At 35.1% G+C, this 17613-nt stretch overlaps 1 pseudogene; it reads right to left on the bottom strand.

Annotated features, from left to right (window-relative positions):
• Positions 1–6096: 6096 nt before the first annotated feature.
• Positions 6097–14948, bottom strand: LOC149533890 (cytochrome P450 750A1 pseudogene; annotated as a pseudogene).
• Between the last annotated feature and the right edge of the window lie 2665 nt (positions 14949–17613).

Raw genomic sequence — 17613 nt, 5'->3', positions numbered from 1 at the left:
ATCGTTTATATGGGTCAAAGGGGGTCACAGGACGACCTATGACTCCTTTTGACACATTCCATAACAACATATGTCTCTAGGGGTCCTAGGACCCCTAGGGACATATTATAATCGTTTATATGGGTTGAAGGGGGTATGACCTATGACCCCTTTCGACACATTCCATGATGACATATGTCCCTAGGACGCCTTTCAACCCATATAAACAATTCTAATATGTCCCTAGGGACATATTAGAATCTTTTATATATGTCAAAGGGGGTCATAAGATGAGCTATGACCCCTTTCAACACATAACATGCTGACATATGTCCTTAGCAGTCCTAGGACCCCTAGGAACATATTAGAATCATTTATATGGGTTGAAATGGGTCAGAGGATGACATATGACCCCTTTTGACAAATTTCATGATGACATATGTCCATAAGAGTCCTAGGACCGCTAAGGACGTATTAGAATTGTTTATATGGGTCAAAGAGGGTCATAAGATGACCTATGACCCCTTTTGACACATTCCATGATGACATGTGTCCCTAAGGGTACTACAACCCTTAATGACATATTAAAATCATTTAGATGGGTCGAAGGGGATCATAGGATGACCTATGACCCCTTTCAACACATTCCATGATGGCATATGTCCCTAGGAGTCCTAGGACCCCTAGGAACATATTAGAATCATTTATATGGGTCGAAGGGGGTCATAGGATGACCTATGATGTCTTTCAACACATTCCATGATGACATATGTCCCTAGCGGTCCCAGAACCCCTAGGACATATTAGAATCATTTATATGGGTTGAAAGAGGTCATAGGATGACCTATGACCCCTTTTGAAATATTTCATAATAACATATGTCCCTAGGGGTCCTAGGAGCCCTAGGGACATATTAGAATCATTTATATGGGTCAAAAGGGGTCATATGATGACCCCTTTTGACACATTCCATGACAACATATGTTCATAGAGGTCTTAGGACCCCTAGGGACATATTAGATCATTTAAATGGGTCAAAGGGGGTCATAGGATGACCTATGACCCCTTTCAGCACATTCTATGATGGCATATGTCCCTAGGGGTCCTACAACCCCTAGGGACATTAAAATAGATTATATGGATCGAAGGGGGTCATAATTAATCCTATGACCCCTTTCAATACATTCTGTGATGACATATGTCCATAGGGGTCCTAGGACCCATACAAACATTTTAGAATCATTTATATGGGTCAAAGGGGGTCACAAGATGACCTATGACCCCTTTCGACACATTTCGTGATGACATATGTCCCTAGGGATTCTAGGACCCCTAAGGACATATTAGAATCATTTATATGGGTGAAAGGGGGTAATAGGATGACTTATGACCCCTTTCGATGCATTCCATGATGACGTATGTCCTTAGGGGTCCAAGGACCCCTCGAGACATATTACAATCATTTATATGGATCAAAGGGGGTCATAGGATGACCTATGATCCCTTTTGATGCATTCCATGATGACAGATGTCCCAAGGGGTCCTATGACCCTTGGGGACATATTACAATCGTTTATATAGGTCGAAGGGGGTCATAGGTCTTTTGACATATTCCATGATGACATATGTCCCTAGGGGTCCTAAGACCCCTAGGGACATATTACAATCATTAATATGGATTGAAGGGGGTCATAGGATGACTTATGAAACCTTTCAACACATTTAATGATGACATATGTCCCTAGGGGTCCTAGGACCCCTAAGGACATATTAGAATCATTTGTATGGGTTAAAATGGATCATAGGTCATCATATGACCCCTTTCAATGCATTCAATGACGAAATATGTCCATAGGGGTCCTAGGATGCCTAAGGACATATTAGACTTATTTATTTGGGTCGAAGGGGGTCACAAGATGACCTATGACTGCTTTCGATGCATTCCATGATGACATATGTCCTTAGGGGTCTTGGGACCCCTAAAGACATATTAGACTCATTTATATGGGTCGAAGGGGGTCATAGGATTACTTGTGACCCCTTTTGATACATTCCATGACAACATATGTCCCTAGGGGTCCTAGGACCCCTAAGGACATATTAGAATCATTCATATGGGTCGAAGGGGGTCATAGGATGACCTATGACCCCTTTCGACCCATTACATGATGACATGTGTCCCTAGGGGTCTTAGGAACCTTAGGGACATATTAGAATTGTTCATATAGGTCGAAGGGGGTCATAGGGTGACCTATGACCCCCTTCGACCCATCACATGATGTGAGAATCGTTTATATAGGTCGAACGAGATCATAGGGTGACTTATGACCACCTTCGACACATTCCATAATGACATGTGTCCCTAGAGATCCTAGGACCCCTAGGGACATATTAGAATCGTTCATATGTGTCAAAGTGAGTCATAGGGTGACCTATGACCCCCTTCAACACATTCCATGATGACATGTGTCCTTAGAGTTCCTAGTTAAAATCATTCATATGGGTCAAATGGGGCCATAGGATGACCTATGACCCCCTTCGACACATTTCATGATGACATGTGTCTCTAGTGGTCCTAGTACCCCTAGGGACATATTAGAATAGTTCATATATGTTGAAGGGGGTCATAGGGTGACCTATGAGCCCCTTCGACACATTCCATGATGACATATGTCCCCAGGGGTCCTAAGACCCCTAGAGACATATTAGAATCATTCATAGGGGTTGAAGGGGGTGACCTATGACCCCCTTTGGCCCATTCCATGATGACATGTGTCCCTAGGGGTCCTAGGACCCCTAAGGACATATTAGAATTATTCATATGGGTCGAAGGGGGTCATAGGGTGACCTATGACCCCATTCAGCCCATTCCATGATGACATGTGTCCCTAGGGGTCCTAGAACCCCTAGGTACATATTAGAATCTTTCATATGGGTTGAAGGGGGGTCACAGGGTGTTCTATGACCGCCTTCGACACATTTCATGATGAAATGTGTCCTTAGTGGTCCTAGGACCGCTAGGAACATATTAGTATCACTCATATGGGTCAAAGGGGGTCATAGGATGACCTATGACCCCTAGGGACATATTAGAAATATTCATATGGTTCAAATGAGGTTATAGGTCTAACACATTCCATGATGACATGTGTCCCTAGGGTTCCTAGGACCCCTAGAGACATATTAGAATCATTCATATGGGTCAAAGGGCATCATAGGGTGACCTATGACCCTTTTCAACATATTCCATGATGGCATGTGTCCCTAGGGTTCCTATGACCACTAGGGAAATATTAGAATTTTTCATATGGGTTGAAGGGGGTCACAGGGTGACCTATGACCCCTTTCGACCTATTCCATGATGACATGTTTCCCTAGGGGTCCTAGGACCCTTAGGAACATATTAGAATCATTCATATGGGTCGTAACCCTATGACCCCCTTCAACACATTCCATGATGACATGTATCCCTAAGGGTGCTAGGACCCCTAGGGACATATTAGAATCATTCATATGGGTCAAAGGGGAACATAGGATGACCTATGACCCCCTTTGTCACATTCGATGATGTTCATGTGGGTTGAAGGGGGTCATAGGATGACCTATGACCCCTTTTGACACATTCCATGACAATGTATATCCTTGGGACCCCTAGGGACCCATTGGGAATGCGTCGAAAGGGGTCATTAGGGGCCTTAGGGACATATGTTGTCATGAAATGCGTCGAAATGAGGCATTTTATGACAATATTGTTTTTAATAATTATATAATATTATATATTTTAATATAATAATAATATATTATTAGATCATATAACAATAATAATCATATATGTTACTAGATTATATATTTAATAAAAATAATAATAACCATATATATTATTAAGTTTAATAATTTAGTCATATAATACTACTATATATATTTAATAATAATAGTAATATATATCATATATATCACTATATTATATTTATTTATAATTATTATTATTATATTTATAACTATATTATATTTAATAATAATAATCAAACATATTACTATAATGTAATAATAATTATAATAATATATAATAATAATAATAATATATAATAATAATAATAATGTCCACACTTTCCTAAAATAAATTTCCCACTAAAACATTCTAAAGTTTCCCTCTTAAATTTATTTCCTCTTAAATTTCTCTCTCTCCAAATTTAAAATTTAAAAAATCCCCCCTCTCAAATTTCCCTCCAAGTTGGTGTGTAAAATTACTAGGCCTGATCGGATATCTAATTTGAAATTTGATATCTGATTTCAAATCGGATATCTGATCAAGCCTGGTATTTACAAAGCCTATTCGGTCAAGCCAAAAAATGTGGTTGAGAAGGGTTTCAGTGACACTTAGACTTCAAGTAGTCATCTGACAATGTTATTTTGATCAAAATTGAATGAAATGAAAAGGGTTTTTTAATATCACCCTCAAGATTCCATCAATATAATTTCTCTCAAATTTTGAGTTCAATAAGTATTTATTAGTTAATTTTCAATGAAGATTATTGTAAAGTGTCGATTGACATACTGATTGAAAAAAACCTATAACTTTCAAACGATATAACATTTTTGAAATCCAATAGTTGCGTCACATTTTATGCTTCGCCTAGTATAAGAATTTTTTTTTTTTTTTTAAAATGGTAAAATTTTCTATTAGTTAAGGTGGTCAGACACAAGAGTTTTTTTATTCTGAAAAAGTTTTATCAGAAAATTCATATTTAATTATTTATTTGGAATAAAAATACCCAAAAATATGCGTCACATTTGGGCACGAGTCTACTTTTTATATCTATAATTATATTAAAAAATAATTATCATTTTATTTTGATTAAGGTGGTCAGACATACACCTACCTTTTATTTTCGCCCTGAAAGTTTTGTAGTACTGCATTAAAATCCAAACTTTTGACCAATCAATTATTTTTTTCTCCAGATAAGGCCTAGTAGTTTATAAATGAAATTCAATTTCCTTAAAATTATTTTCTTACAAATTTTTGATATAAAGTCTATAACCACTTTAAAATTATGTGTCAAGTTTACATAACCCTGATTTGCTGATTTTTCACTGCCACTTAAGGCCATAGTTTGGTACACCATGATCCTACACATACCCATCACTAGAAATTTGAACAAAGATTATTAATTAATAGACTTATAGTTTTACACCAAATTACTTGTTGTTTCGTAGAATGAAAGCTAGCATTATAGGAGCCTTAAATAATTTTGATTTCTAAAATAAACAATGATATTGTTTCACATGTCTATAGCAATTTCATAAATCTGTCATGAGTGATTTGTTTTATATGACTTCTCTCATTACCTACTAATTTTATTACATACAATATAGAAGTGTATTCTTCATTTTATTAATTATTATGTGTTTGAATTATAAAACATTATATATTTAATAGGTATAATGATACAATACTTTATTGGTAGTTAAATTCATAATATACATTTTTTTAAAGGTAAATTAAGTGTTATAGGGACCTAGAGTTCCATATAAGAGCATATAAAATTATAACACTAATTTGAATCTTCTAATTAAAATACAATATGTTTGTGGATTCTTATGTTATATATGTAGTGATATTTTTAGTATCTTAATATCGAACATGATTTTTGTTGATTATTTTAATTACTTAGAGTTGAGTTACTATTTCATGAATATTTATTTATAAATATAATTGAAACAATACACATTCTTGTAATAAAAGATCTAAGTTAACATACAAAATAAAGAGGTGTCTAATTTTTAAATATAAATCAAACTTTATTATTTGATGTATAATAATATTCTATCAGTTGATGGACTTGTTAAAAATTATATTTAAGATCATTTAAGTTCTCACATAAAAGGAAAAATAAATAATTTTTATTTATGAACAAGTTATGCAAGAAAAGTTATTATATATTGAACCATAAGAATTTAGCTAAAATTCTTATTAAATGAACTAATATATTTGAAAAAGTTTAATTCATAACATGTATCAAGTACATTGTAATCTTATATTTCATTAATTTAATTCAATAAGATGGTATTATTTTATAAATTTAATCAATTACATAATTTGTCTGAAATCTCTAGGAGTTATTTCTTGAGAGATGAAAGTGCATTTAGACTTATCTCCAAGTAGGAATACCAAATAGATGTTTGTTTCTACAATTAGTACCACCAAAAGATTCATTCATTACTATCTTGCCTTCACTTCTTCAATCAAAGTAGTGAAAGAAATGTGCTAGTGCAACATCACTAATGGCAATACCCAAGGAAGCACTAGCTAACCTCTCCATCTAGCCCCAAAAAGAATCATGCTTAGCTCTAGATCATGATCATATCAAAAATTTTATTCACAAATCTCTCAGATTTAAATTCCAGTGGTTCTTTCTATACTAATGTTTCTCTTCCAATAGCCGAAGCATTTACCATAAGTTGTGTTTTCTCTGGTATCAAGTATTCATGGTCAGGTCTTTTGAGAATACAAGCTTCTATAGATTCATGAGGAAGAAGGAAAGGGGCTGGTGGATGTAACATTATGTCTCTTTTAACACACAATGCAAGTACTCCATTCTTAAAATATCATAATTTTTTATTTTGTCATCTTGTTTGACTATAGAGCTGATTTCTTCTTGTAGTTTCTTCATCACATTTGGGTTTCTCAATAATTCACTTATTGCCTATTCCAATGTAGTTGATGATGTGTCAATTCCACCAACAAACATTACATATAAACATGTGAATGTATTATTTGAAATAAATATATGTGTTTAATCAATAGAAAAAAATGTCACAACTAAATTAGATTATATAACAAAAATTATTAAATTATTTTTATAAATAGAGATTATAAGTTTATAAAACAAACTTAGAGTAACCAAATCCAATTAAATAGATTATACTATAAAAGAGGACCTTATAAACTTTTTAAAACTAGTCACTTTTCTATTAATTATAATATTAAAGTTACATATTAACAAAACAAAAACAATGCCACTAAATATTTAAATTATAATTGTTCCAGTGGCTATTGCAGAACCACTCAGATTGAGATCCATTGCTAGCTCACTTTTCTCGGGAGGAATGTGTGCATATCCATTGCCAGATCCATTGCTAGCCTCGCCAGTTTCCGACAACTAGTCCATTGTGCCGCATGTAATCTTACGTGTTCTGCAACTTCATCTCTTTCCCACAATTCTGGGTCGTCTTTTGTGGCAGGTGAAGTCTTACGTATGTTGAAGACTACTGAATTTTTAAAAAACCAAAAAATAATATAAGAGAAATGGTTATCTCTTAGATTTTTTATTTTTCTAAGTGATACGCATCTTTTTCAGATTTGACCATTTCTACTCTTAAAATATTTTTTATCATAAAATGACATCAATAAATATCGGTTCAATTGGGAATGTGGTGTCGTGATCACATTGGAAAATATAGACTATAGACTTAAATATGCTGTAGGAGCAGATCAGACAGATTATACTACAGAATTGACATGGTGAAATATGCTACAAGAACAAACAAAGATGAAACAATACTTCAAAATTATGCTAGAGGAACATATAACAAAGAGGATGTTATAGGAAGTGCAGAAATTATAACAGAAGTTGATGTCATGTTTTAGTGTGTTTTAAAATTTTGATGTTTGTAATAAAGTCCTATGATGTGGTGGCATAAATTGAATAACGATTCTATAAGCTCTTCAATTATAACCACTTAGAACAAATTTAATTTCACTTTAGTTTTGAGTCATTTTTTTTCTAAGTGTTTGTGTGCGTTTGAAATAAGTAAGCCAATTAGAAAATTGATGGCTACAAGAAACTTCAAACAATAGGAAAAGTTGGTGGCAAATTCTGATGCTAACTGATCCTTCATGATTTGAAAATGGTTTTGGCTTTCTTGTTTTTAGTGTTGATGTTTCATCTTCCCAAATGAAGAGATGAGAAAGTATTGAAAAGACAGACTTTTGTAATAGAAAAATAATCGAACACAGTAGAAAAAGAATAGAAAGAGTTTTCTTGAGTTTTCCAATTTTGTGGATCTTCTATTGTAATGTGAGCTTTTCCTTATTTGACTTTCTAAATTGAAACACTTAATTTGAGAGTTAGCACATGACATATTCATAGTTAACAAAATAGTTGTCTAGTTTCAAATCCAACAAAAGTTTTCTGATTTGAAATTTGCTATGGGAAAATCAATTTTCTAAGTTGTTGAATGTAAATTTCTATTGTTTTCAGGGTCGTGATAGTAGATGGGAGTGTTTTAAACTCTCTATGATCTATTTTATGGGATAATGGAGGATTTATGTATATTATGTTTGTATCCACGTGGAAGACAATTTGTGAATATAGTGAATATCTTCATGCATTCACTAACATGTTGAAATCATATAATTGATATGTGATGGTAGTAAAGGTTTGTTCAAACCATGAAGTTGCAATTTTTGTTAATAAATAGGAATGCCATGATCAACAATCAGTTTGTAATCATGTTCTTAAACCATGCATGTAGAAAGGTGGTGTATATTTCAGACATGGATTAATGTTGCTTGGTCGTCAATTTGTATTCAAAGTTGATTAATGTTCTCCATGTATTTCAATTTCAATAAAGAAGAATTTGGTCGATTTAAGTTGAGTCTATGCAGGAGAGTCAATGTTGCTATAGGAAGTCAAATGAGTTCCTATTGCATATCTACACATTAACTAGTATGAAGATAGATGTCAATTTGAGTTAAGTAGAACTATCGATCTTTAAGGTGCACAAACCTTTTGATGTAGACTTAGTTGAGAAATTTATTTCCTCATAAGTTTTCCAAGGTGAGGCTCTGCATCATTTTTTGTATCAAAGCAAGAGTCCTCAGATTGTGTAGAGTTAGATGCTATGTATACCTAATCAAGATTTCTTAGTAGGGTCAAACAAGATAGTGACCAATGTAGAACTAGCTTAAGAGGTTGAGGAACAAGAAGAGTTCTATCAAAAAGAGAATAGAGAAGTGAAGGGGATGTTAACAGAATTAGTAAATAAGTTGGAACACATGAAAAATGTGGCTAAGAAGAAAGAAATGAAAGAAGAAGAAGAGGAATAAGTCTTAGATGATAAAGAGGATGAGATATTTGAAGCTAAGAGGCCATCCATTAACAATTTAAAGGCTTTGGGAGGAAAATCCAATGAGTTACCAATGTTTACAAGAAAGATGGATGTTGAATTGGTTTTGGAATGGATTGAAGCTTCAAAGAATCACTTTGAAAGTGAGAATATTTCAGAATCACACCAAGTCAAGTTAGCTAAGTCTAGGATGAAAGGAGTAGCCCTTACATGCTGGAATTTTCTACAAGAAGAAAGAGTAAAGGAAGACAAGAAGAAGATTTCTTCATGGAATACCTATTAGATAGTCAATTTGATACATACCCAGAGCATCTTGAGAATATAGGAAGTGGAGGAAAAAGTAGAGTCAAACTTCCCCTAACTGACAATAATAACCACATTACTTCCCCATACCTATGCAATGATAAAAAAAATAAGCCCATTTTCTATAATAACAACATCACTTCCCCATACCCATGCAATGATAGAAAAATAAACCCATTTTCTAGACTTAGCATTTTATGACAATAATATTTATTGGGTGCTAAAATGGGGATCATGCAATGAATAATATTGCATTAAGGTGATAATTCTAATAGACACATGTTAATTCATCAAATGTTAATACATCAAGCACTTGAAAAATTGGGAAGTAAAAACTTGACCCATAACATATTGGCGCTTACAAATCTCTAGACAAAATGTACCAAAGACAAAAAAATCAAACATGATTCTTTTTCAAATTCATGAAAACAACGAACTTTTTAGGAGAAAATTATTGTTTTCGATCACAAAATATACAGATCATGAAGATCAAATGATAAAAATTTCAAAAAAAAAAATCCATTTTATTTTCATTTTTTAGAAATTTAGTCAATAGTGCAATTTGTAGGGAGGATAGCTATGTCCTAACATATTGATTCCCCATGTTAGACTTAAAGAGCATTTAAATATGGGAGATGGGAAGAATTTGCATCCCGTGGCAAATAGGGTTATCCAAACCCTAGACAAAAAATGCTACTCGTGTTTGGATTTCGGCGACTTAATGCATGACTTTTCGTATGTGATTCCTAACTCTCTTCCTTTGATGAGTAGAAGGGGTTTGAAATTGTTAAAGCTATGGAAAAGTTTTAAGGATCCCCTTGTCTTTTAATCAAGCTTAATTTATGTATCATGCCATGCTTTCCTTTCATGGTTTACTTCTATAAGAAATATGCTTTCTTTGATAGCCATGCTCATGGTTTCATTTCCTTCTGTAGTGTATGTACGAACCCTTAGTGCATATCCATAAATATGTCTTCATTGTATGCGCTAGAGCTGTTTTTCTGAAGTTGGGATGATATATTTCTCATTTACTGGAGGAGTGGATTTTTTTGTCTGTGATCTTGACTCTACTCATATGGTGTTTCTCAAACCCTTGTTTGATCTCCAGTAAGACTTAAAACCTTTTCTAAACGGTGAATTGGACCAACAACTATGGCATATGAAATGGGTTTCTATGTATCGTTCTTCCTTCTCTCTTGAAGCCCTCACAGTTTACTCTTCCTCCTATGCACATGTTCATTATCGTGGCACTTATTCTTATTGTCTTACGTCACAAAGGCACTTGCACTTCGCCTCTTCAATGTGGCTTACAAATCCTTTGTCACCAAATTTTTCTATTCTATATTACCATCTATGGGACCGTGATAGTCGTAAAATCATTTAGAAATGTATCTTCTATGCGTATCTATTTGTTTTTTAAGCATCAGAATAATCGGTTCATACATGTTGATTGTCGTTCTACTCATTCTATTATTATATCTGTTGTATTAATTTTGTCACTTCCAATACACTTAGCAGAGTAGCTTGAATGGTATAGCTTCATATAGACTCTTTATGTCCTTTCTTGTAAGTGCGACTGTCATTATATTATCTCACTCTTGCATCAACATATGAATCCTTCCTATATAACAGAGACCAAAACCAGCACTGAAATCAAACAACTGACGGAAGCTAAAGACACAATAAGCTAATAGACTAAAATATTTGTAAATTAACCCAACATTAAGCTCACTCAAGATTCTACTCCCATTATTGTTCATTGATTACATTTTATCTTCTGATTAACAATCCTAATATACCTTTTCATTGCTAAAACACTTGTTCAAAGAATACTAAACATGAAATATACATGCATTTGGATTCTCGAGATATACATGCCCTTGCATTGTCTTTGTATTAGGACGATTCCTCCTTTATTTCTTGCACACATAACCTTGATTATCAAAGTAGTATAAATGACATTTCTTGGAGTTCAACGATTGTTATTTTCTTTTTATAGGAATAATAATTTAACTTTCTGAATGAATTTTCTTTTTATAGGAATAATAATATAACTTTCTGAATGAATTCATTTCACTATTCGCGTGGCTAAATACCTTGATTTCTCTGATACATCGTTGCTCCTCTATCCTTGTGACATTGTGAACCCACCATGATAAACACTTCCTTAAAACAAAAATGGAAGGATAGAATGGATCATTTGCGGTGCCTTCCATTGTGAATGCTATTGTTTACTACCTTTTTGTCTTTACTATCGTGATGATATGCGACTACTTGCAACGGATATATATGCTTTTGCTTTTATTATGTGTTTTCTCCTTAAGCTCTACGCTTCGTTTGGTGTAGAGAATCAAATGTTTAACTCAAGATGATAACGAAAATTTTAATAAATAATACCAGTTGAATCTTGTGCAAAAATGGTTAACAACAATAATATCTACTAACGTACTTTAACACTCAAAACATTTCATTAAAATATATTACAAGTTAGTTCAATATAATTTAAGGTAGATTTCTAATAAGAGGGGAAGAAATTATAAAACTAAGTTTTGTATCTCTAATATTGCTATTCAACTTTGTAATTTTTGAGTGAAACTTATTGATCCAAGTTTCATGAACTTAGTGGTTCACAAGTACCCATCTCTAATGGAAATAAATGGAACACTTAAGACTTCTTGCATCTAGGTGACTCTTACAAAGGTGAAGCACTAAGACTTCCTATGAGGTCACTCATTGTAGTACTTCTCTATCTCAAATGAACTTAACTAAGAACATTATAATAATAATAGTTAGGGTGTAAATAAACTAAATTAGATTTTAATAATTCAATATAATTAAACCAATAGATAATACATATTATATAAAAGTTTTAAATTAAGTTTAAAAAAAAATAGATATCGACTATCAAAAAACCTATTAAATTAATGTTATTTGACATATTTACCTTGTCTCTTTATGGACCCACTAAACATTATATTCAAAAGAACATAAGTTCTCATATAAAAGAACAAATAAATAAATTTTATTTATATACATGTTATAAAAGAAAATATACTATGTGTTGAATCATAACAATTTAGCTAAACTTAATTCAAAATAAACAAACTTATTTGCAATAGTTTAATTCATAATATGGATCAATGCATTACAATATTGTTTTTAATCTCATTTTGCAGTAAGATAAAAATTCATTTATGAATTTAATTGATTACATAATTTGAGTGAAAAGGTATTCAACAACTTTCTCTAATGATTATATCTTAAAGGATGAAAATGTATTTAGACTTTACTCTGAGTGGGGATACCTAATAGATGTTTGTTTCTAGGAATGGTTCCTCCAAAAGATTCAGTCATATCTATCTCATCTTCACTTCTCCAATCGAAGTAGTGAAAGAGATGTGCTAATGCGACCTCAACAACAACAATTCCTAAGGAAGCACCGACACAACCTCTTCCTCCTGAGCCAAAAGGAATCATTCTTAACTCTAGATCTTTGACCATATCAAACTTTTTATCAGCAAATCTTTCAGGTCTAAATTCCAAAGGTTCTTTCCATACTCTTGGATCTCTTCCTATAGCCCAAGCATTAACTATAATCCTTCTTTTCTTTGGTATCAAATATTCATGATTAGCTCCTTTGATAATACAAGCTTCTATAGATTCATGAGGAAGGAGTAAAGGAGCCGATGGATACAACCTTAATGTCTCTTTTACCACACAGTGCAAGTATTCCATTCTTAAAATATCATAACTCATTATTTTCTCATCTTGTTTTACAATAGAATTAATTTCTTCTTGCAAATTTTTCATCACACTTGGGTTTCTTAATAATTCACTCATAGCCCATTCCAATGTAGTTGCTGTCGTATCGATTCTAGCAATGAACATTACCTATAAACATATGGATATATTAATCAAAATAAAGATATGTGTATAATAAATAGAATACAATGTGACAACTAAGCTAGATTATTTAATAGAAATTCTTGATTGCTTTTCATAAATAGAGAATGTAATTTTATAAAAGAAAATTATAATAGCAAAATGTAATTTAGATGAACTATACTAATGATAGGACCTTGTAGTTAAGCACCCTAACTTCCTATCTGAAAATTTAAGTGGAAATTTGAAATCACTCTCAAAATTTTAGAGTATCCTACTTTGTAAGTCCCCCACTTTTAGCTAAAGTTTGAGAACCACATCATCAAATATGATCATGACATTACTATCAAGATTCAAGTATGTAGCTTCAATCAAACTCATTGACTTGTGTTTCATATGAGAAGTAGTTCAGAAGAACTAATACTCTCATGAAAATGAATGGATCTCTAAGCACACATTGCATCTAGGTGATGCATGTAGAAGTGAAACACCAACAGTTCCTAAGAGCTTACCCAACCCATTACTACTCTATATTTGAAGTGTGTTTAACCACAAAGTTCCTTCCAATAATAAGCCCACTTTGCTTGCAAACCCATTCAAAAAACATTCAACTAGTAATTAATAATCAAAAATTCATAAAGCACAACACTTGATCATTGATAGTTAGCCTCAATTAAATATTAATAAATGCTCAACGAACTAATCGTTTCCCTTAATAAATATATTATAAAAACAATTACGATTTCAAATTAACTTACCATGAGGATAGCCTTCTTATCATCTAATGTGACATCGGTGTCGAGGAGCACGTCAACGAAGTCCTTGTGCCGCCCCCCTTCCTCCTCCGCGGTGCGCCTCCCCTTGCGCTCCGCATGTTCTTCTATTATCTTCTCCATTGCGGCGTCGAAGCGGTCGTGGAGATTCATCATGCGTCGCCTCAGCCCCTGCAAGTCCAGCCACTCCAACCAAGGAACGAGGTCTCCAATGTTAACCACTCCTGATAACTCAGCAGCCTCCTTAATCAACTCCTCAAACGCTGCACCCCCTGACACGCGGTCTTCATTTGTCCTGCCCGTCAACATTCTCCATGTCAAGTCGGAGGTGTAGCAGGCAACGCTCTCGCTCACATCCACACTCACTTTTCCCCCTTCGCTCTTCTCCCACATCGATTTCACCATCGCCACCGCCTCTTCCTCCATCACTTTCCCGAAGGACTCGATTCTCTTCCCACTCAGTAGCTCCAACGTGCATATTTTTCTCATATCTAGCCAATGAGCACCGTGCGGAGCAAACGCAATGTCCCTCCCATTGTAAAACAAGTGTTTGGCAGCGCCAATAAGCGGCCTGTTTGCAAAGTTCAAGTCGTGGGTTTTCAGAAACTGCTTCGCCGCCTCAGAAGAAGAGACAACCACAACATTTTCAGACCCAAACTTCACAGACATTATCGGGCCATATTTCTCAGCCAGCCGCTGCAGACCACGGTGGGGAAGACCTCCCAACTGATGGAGATTTCCTATGATTGGCAGCGGGAATGGCCCTGGCAAACGTGCCAATCTCCCGTTGTTCTTTCTCCCCAGTCTCAATACAAGGAAGAAAAACAAAGCAAGTAATAAGATTCCAGTGGCTACTGCAGAAAAATTCATATTGAGATCCATTGTCGCGCAGATTACTACTTCAATTTTCATGGGAGGGATGTGTGTATGTATATATAATATAATCCATTGCTGTGGCAGGTGTTAATTATTGTTAGTTGGACAGCTGTTATTTCTGACCCGAAAATAGCAGCACTATTTATGGGTAGCTTGGACAGCTGTTCGTCCTTATCTATGAATAGCGGTTGTATTTATGGGTGGTTTGGACAGCTGTTTGTCCACTTGCCAAAAATTAGTAAATGGTTATTATTTACTAATTTTAGAGATTCCCTTTTGGACACCTTGCAACCAATTCTATTATTGGCTGTTGAGTTGTCTTAATCTCAGCCGTTGGTTAGATTTAATCTCGGTCGTTGGTTTACCAATAGGAGTAGTATAGAAAAGGGTCATTGGGTCATTTGGACAGTAAGCTTTGCAGGGTTAGCAAGGAAGCTTTTGGAGAAGCAGTTTGCAGTGTTAGCAAACAGTCTTGCAGTGCTAGCAAGGAAGCTTTGGAGAAGCAGTTTGCAGTGTTAGCAAACAGTCTTGCAGGAAGCTTTGGATGTGAAGAAGCTTTTGTGAAGCAGTTTGCAGTGTTAGCAAACAGTCTTGCAGTGTTAGCAAGGGCACATGGAAGAAGCGTTTTGGAGAAGGAGTTTGCAGTGTTAGCAAACAGTCTTGCAGTGTTAGCAAGGGCGCAGTGTTAGCGCAGGGATAGCAGTGAGAAATATCAGCGGGAGAAATTAGGAGGTTGTCAGAGTTCTACCAGTGTGAGGCAAGGAATTTTGTATCTCTTGATTTGCTGAAGTTTAATATAATTTCTCATCTGTAGAACTGGTTTTCCCTTAGGGGTTTTTCCAAGGACAATTTGTCCAAAAATATTGTGTTGTTTCTATTGCGCATTTCTTTCCGTATTTTATAAGTGAAGTTGCAGTTGTGTTATTTTTCGATATTAGCTAGGAATTTATTTTTAGCAGTTTAATAATCATTTGTGATAGGAGATTAATAATCAGTGACTGCAATAGTTTGATTTTTCACATGGTATCAGAGCATTGTTAAGGGTAGAAGAGTTTTGCCCTAAGAAAGAAATTTTGATCTCTTTAGACCCTTGAGATGGCTTCAGCTGGTTTGAGAGATCAGGATAGATTGGATGGTGCCTCAAATTTTGGTGTCTGGAAGGCCAAAATTTCTTTATTGTTGGAAGAGAATGGTATCAAGGATTATGCTACCAGTGGTGTACCTGTACCAACGGATGCAACACAGCTTGCAGCATATAGGAAGGACGATGCCAAAGCGAGGAGGATTATCCTTGATGGTGTCAAGGATCATATTGTTCCACATATCTCGGAGCTAGATACAGCAAAAGAGATGTGGGACGCCATTCTAAATCTGTACCAGAATGCTACCACTAACAGGAAGTTGATTCTCAGAGAGAAGCTAAAGAATACCCGGATGAATCAGGGAGAAGACGTCACAAGTTACCTCACCAGGCTCAGACTTATCAAGGATGAGTTAGCAGCTGTTGGAGATAGCCTTAGTGATGATGAGCTAGTAAGAATAGCCCTAAATGGGTTTACTAAACAATGGAGTGTCTTTGTTCAAGTTGTCAGTGGATGAGATACTTTACCGAGTTGGGATCGACTATGGACTGATTTCACTTAGGAGGAGTTTAGACTAAGTCTTGTCAATGGGGCCAACAAGAGTCAGAAAAATGAGGTGGAACAAGAGAACGTTGCCCTAGTGGGTAAAGGGAAAGCAAAGAAGGGATCTAGCAAAGGATCAAATTCACAAAGTGAAAAGAAGAAGAAGGACCTTTCTAAGGTCAAGTGCTTTGGATGTCACGAGTTTGGCCACTATGTCAGTGATTGCCCAAAGAAGAAAAAGGGTAAGAAGCAGGTGGCAGCTTCAGCAAGTGCAAAAGAACTCTCCAGCAGAATGGAAGATGAGTTTGCACTCATAGCTTGTATGGTTAGCTCAACCTCACAGTGTGTTTGGTATATAGATAGTGGGGCGTCATTTCATATGACAGGAGTTAGAGAGTACTTCTCCAGTTACAAGGAGGAGGACACCAACATCCAGATTTCTATGGGAAACTTGTACAAACTCAACCCTGTTGGGAAAGGGACTGTTCAGTTTCAGAGGGAGAATGGAAAGATAATTCCTCTTCATGATGTGTTATATGTGCCGGGCTTAGGTATGAATTTGATTTCTGTATCTGTTCTTCAGGATAGGGGGTATAATGTACTCTTTAGAGGGACACATGTGTTGATTAAGCACAAGGATTGGAAATCACCCATAACTATTGGAGTTAGGAGTGGTCGCCTTTATAGATTGCAGTTTGATACTCCTAAGGTACTTATGAGCAACAATAATCCTAGAGATCTTGGAGAGCTATGGCATAGGAGGATGGGCCATATTCATCATGGAGCACTTAGATTGCTTCGTGAGACCGTGACAGGTGTTCCGGAGGTGAGCACAGAGCATGACGATACATCTAAGGAGAAAGATGTAGATCCCACTTTATATAGATAGTTGATTGGTTCGCTTATGTATTTGGTCAACACTAGACCAGATATAGCATTTGCAGTAAACTCTCTTAGTCAGTTCATGGTTGAACCAAAGAGAATGCATTGGATAGCGGCTAAGCATGTGCTATGTTACTTGCATGGTACAGTCGAGTATGGGATCA

The sequence above is a fragment of the Cupressus sempervirens genome, chromosome 10, assembly GCF_028749045.1.
Source record: "Cupressus sempervirens isolate cs-2001-9-10 chromosome 10, ASM2874904v1, whole genome shotgun sequence".
In the NCBI taxonomy this organism is placed as follows: domain Eukaryota; kingdom Viridiplantae; phylum Streptophyta; class Pinopsida; order Cupressales; family Cupressaceae; genus Cupressus; species Cupressus sempervirens.
Note: the sequence above shows the minus strand (reverse complement) of the source record. Positions and strands in the feature narration are given on the sequence as shown.